This window comes from Lepisosteus platostomus, chromosome 5, assembly GCF_059453375.1.
Source record: "Lepisosteus platostomus isolate fLepPlt1 chromosome 5, fLepPlt1.hap1, whole genome shotgun sequence".
NCBI classification, from domain to species: domain Eukaryota; kingdom Metazoa; phylum Chordata; class Actinopteri; order Semionotiformes; family Lepisosteidae; genus Lepisosteus; species Lepisosteus platostomus.
The window spans coordinates 8,283,078-8,287,843 of NC_142615.1; the positions used below are offsets into that span (position 1 = coordinate 8,283,078).

Here is a 4,766-nt window from a genome sequence, read left to right on the forward strand (position 1 = left end):
TAAACCTATTACTTGTTCCTTAACAACCGGAAACAATATCTTCGGTCTTTCCAGAGCTGTAAGTAGTCATTCCAAGTTTATTAACTTGTCTCTGTGCTTGTATGTACTCTTCCATAGCCACTGATGTTATTTACAACAGCTATTTTAAAAAAGTAAATTTGCATTCTTTTGGACTTCTTTCTAAAGAATTGGCACATTTGGCAGAGCGGTGGCTCTGTGGCTAAGGATCTGCACCTGTGGCTGGAAGGTTGCTGGTTTACATCCCACGGTCGGCAGAGGAATCCTACTCCATTGGGCTCCTGAACAAGGCCCTTAACCCCAACTGCTCCAGGGGTGCCGTATAAATGGCTGACCCTGCGCTCTGACCCCCAGCTACTCTCCCTGTATGTGTATCTCAAGGAGAGCAAGCTGGGGTATGCAAAATAGGAATTCCTAATGCAAGAAATTGTATATGGTCAATACAGTGATCATATCTTATTGGCACATGGTAATCTCCAAGGAACAAGTAATAGGTTTATTCCATGCTGAAAAGAGAAGAAGAAAACACAATGTTTTGACCATGGAGACTTCTTCAGTTATGATTTGATTTTTTACAATCATACCCACACAAACTTTGGAATTTTTAAAAATCTTGCAAACACAACCCAGATATGTTGACTTTTAAAAAACAAAAACAATTTGGGGGTATTTTTTTAAAGAAACACATACTTCTTTTCTAGTTTTTTTTATGTGGCTTTGACTGTCAGAAATCCTCAGTGAAAAGGTATGCAGATCCTATGCAGATGCAGGAGCAAGTAGTTATTGAGACAGGTGAACAATCCAGAACGTCAGGTGAGATTGTTAGGTGAAAGGTAGATCGAAATACTTGAAGTACAGAGAGAAGCAAACAATCCAAATCGGAAGGTGAGGTCCAAGGTCCAGAGGCAAAAGGGAGTTCAGTAACCAGTAAGCGAGATTCAGAGTAAACGCGAGGTAGAGCTCTCAAAGAGAAGACTCAATACCGAGTAGCGGGAAGCGGGTTTGAATGGTTAAAACAATGCTGCTTGCCGCACAGTAGAGCATGTGCTGGTGGATTAACACATGTTATTATTAACCCGCTGCTGGTACTGGTTAGTTCTTTTGTGAGTTGATCTCCCCGGGCTGGTGGTCGTGACATTGACAGAATGCTGTTTTGTGATTGATGCTATATCAAAATATAGGGTCCCTCAAAAATTAAACACAGAAATAAAAATATTTAATGGACTTGTACATCTGTTGCACTCCTACACTATTAACATCCAGTGGGTGTTGAATTTCAATTATGTTTCCACTTCATTCAGATGTGTTCCCTATTTTTCAGATTGTTGGCAATGCCACATGTTAAAGGAGGACAGAGGAGTAGGATGCCAGACCTGTGGTCAAGGGCTGGTGGAGTAGGGAGTGAGATCAAAGAATTTCTGAAGTTTTCTAAGATAGAAAAAAAAATTAGGTGGCATGACAATATGTGGTCAACACTGTCAAACAGAGTCCTTGGAGAGGATTGCTGCAGCAACAGGAAATGGTTATCAGTGATTTGGCATGAAGATAGAAAAAAAGTAAGAATCCAAGTGCTTAGGGCGCAGAAGGAGGTGAGTATTGGTAAGGATTCAAAACCAGATGACAGTACACAATCTATAGTCCATATTTCAAGTCAAAGTGAGGGACATAGTTTGGAAGGCAACACAGAGCTCAGAAGTTCATCAGGAGATACAGAAGATGCATGGGCTGCACACGGCAGCACAGACAGTGGTGACATGTTTGAAGGAGAAAAAATCTGTGTAGAATCAGAAAAAAAGCCTGAAGAGCACAGTGAATATTCCCAGGGGGAAAGCTTACCTGGGACATCACCTCAGGATAAAAAGGGATTAAGAAAGATTATGTCTGTGCCTAAAACTTTCCAAGTATGTCTGAAGGCTGAACAATGGAGAATAATACCACCTTTAAAAGGTACATCTAAACTAAGATGATCATGGACCCATATCTTATATAGAGAGTTCAGGAAGATAAATCCTTGCTGCCCAATAGCCTTCAAATACCAATACATCAGGAAAGAGAACAGTAGAAAAAAAACTTTTTTATAATTATAGCAGTCTGTACTTTCAGTTCCTACCTTCAGTACCTTCAGTTCAGTACTTTCAGTTCCTGTAGTGTAAAATACACAATGACAACAAGACACAAACCAATGGGCAATGATGACATCACAATTGATGTTGTACGAGTAGGGCAAATACAACACAGTGAAAGGGAAACACAATTTCGACAGGCACGTCAGCCTTATCGTTGAAAGATTGCCCGTGCCCTCACAAAAGGAATCAGCAATGTGTACTAGAGGCAGCTGAACAGAACTCCGCTTGCTGAAATTGCAGCAGCCAATTTATCTAGGGCTCACAAGCAAGTATTAAACTTGCTCGGCAAGTTCGGCATTTCATTTATTCTGCGGAAACATCGTATCGGAATGAACTGCCCGAGATAAAAGAGTAATTGCGGCTTCAGGTTGTTTTTACAGAGCATTGCGTTGTTCTGTTCATGCTGACTACATGCTTAAAAGTAGTCATTTACTGCAAGCGTTGCTTTTCCAGGTTTTTCTGAAATTCCTCGCATGTGAGCCAGCACTAAAATATTTCATTCCCGTCGCTGAATACATCGTGGAAACGGTATTTGCAACAGAATGCTGTCACACATGAAACCTCTTTGTTATTCGGTTCTTTAGTTTGAAAATGAAAATAAAACGGGGGTCACTTCATAGGCTTGAAAGAAGTCCAAGCAGCATAAAAACCCATGAATTCTCACAAATTGCATTGTGCAATACTAATCACTGGCGACAGTTATGTTCTCTGACTATTGAGACTCCCACATTGCAAGTTTTTTTTGAAGACTTTGAAACAGGCATGGGTGGGGTTTGAAACCACAATCTTCAGTTTAGGAATCCAACGCCTTACCATCTGGCCACTGCAACTTTGAGTAAACATGGGAATAATGTTGTTCAAATTATTTTTTTTCTGAATCTGGTTTACATCGCCTGGAGGTAGCAACAACAATAAAAGGGATACTTAACAAGGAGATACGCTGTAGCAGTGTGACTCCAACAGATGCTCCTGAAGAGGCTGGAGGTTTAAGCCAGCTCCTTAGAGCGCTCGGCCGCGTTACTATCAACAGCGGCTCTTCAGCTCTTGTTGTTTGACCTAGTGGTTTTATAAGGCGTGGAAACGACCGCAACTTCGTTTTCTGAGATGCTTTCTCTCACGTGGTGAAATCTCAACCTCTTTGACATCTCTGGCTATAGTTTTTCTGTAGAGCACATCTGCTTATAGTGCCCTTGAAGGCATTTTATTTTTACAGGAAGACGCATTCCATAACAATCTCCCCTGTTTTAGAAATGCTTCATAAGGCGTGTTTGATTCAATGGACAAACAGTATACTAATTGTACAATGCAGATCTATGCGGCATTCGTATTGGATTTGAGTGGGATTCTGAAATACTTCTTGAAAAGGTATTCAGATTTTCTTGAACCTATAATAAAAACACAGACCTGAAACTCCCTAGCTTCCAATCTCTGATGTTGCTGTCCTTAAACTCGGACGTGATGTTCTGCAGACGTGCAGTGTCCCTTTACTGTCGTTGTTTTCAAAACGACCTCCGTTGTCGGGCGCAGTTAATGTGGAACTGGCCTGACTGCACAGGAAAGTACAGAATGATAAAATGTTTCTACGGCTCAAAATGTCCCTTTAGACCCTCGTCATGTCTCTTTGAGGAACAGGTAGGTAGAGAGGTTTAACAGATGCACATGATGTTTCACACGGGGTGTTACCTGTTGTAGTGTTTCAAAAGATGTGTTAGCGGACCACAGATTATCTTGAAAAGATTTGGGTTTGCACTGGCTGGGATTCAAACCTGACTCAATTATTTGGAAGGCGCCTGTACTACCAACGCACTTCTGAGAAGCACCTGCAAATTATCACAATCCTCTCTCTCACCTACAAAGTTATGGAGACACAGACGTCCAATGAAAGCTCAAGGCTCCACTCAAGGCTTTATTCACTCAAGCCTCCACTCTTTTGTTGTGATGTCATTTTAATTAATATTAGCTTTGATAAGGTGTCATTTTTGCCTCTTAAAGGTAAAGTCTGCTCCTTTCTTCCTGGTATAGAAAGAACGTGTTCCATCTTTGTTTAAAAACACCAGTAAAAGTAAATTATTGAGCTCTACCGCCTGTGTGCATTGACAAGACATCTCAAAAGGACATATTAAATAAGAACACGATCCTTTCTGTTACCATTCCTGTGGTTGGGGCGTCGTTTCACCCTTTTACGTTAAATCATCAGCACTGCTGTTTTTCTATGCATAGTTTAATCAAGAGCACTTAAAAGATGCAAAAAGCTTTCAAATAAAATAGAATTTTAAAGACAGTCGAGTAAGGAAGTAGAAAAAAAGCACTCCCCCATCTGGGAATCAACCACCGTCGCCCATGTAACTGGATGCAAAAATAACAGATTAATTTGTGCCCAGTCTCTTGAAGCTTCGATGCGATTATTTTTCCTTCCTTATTTTTTAATTCCTATGAATTTACTCTGTAGTAGAAGAAACGCGAAAGTGGGAAACTGCAGGCATTCTTCATGAGTGGTGTGATCAGTGAGCATTTGCACATCTCTAAGTCTGTTCCATAACCTTTTTCATCGGGGATGTAGCTCAGTGGTAGAGCGCATGCTTTGCATGTATGAGGTCCCGGGTTCAATCCCTGGCATCTCCG

The 4,766-nt window shown here is 41.0% G+C and overlaps 1 non-coding gene across 1 annotated transcript; it reads left to right on the top strand.

Moving 5' to 3' along the window:
• Positions 1-4,694: 4,694 nt before the first annotated feature.
• trnaa-ugc (transfer RNA alanine (anticodon UGC)) lies at positions 4,695-4,766 on the top strand. Its single transcript has one exon. It is a non-coding gene; the product is annotated as a tRNA-Ala (tRNA).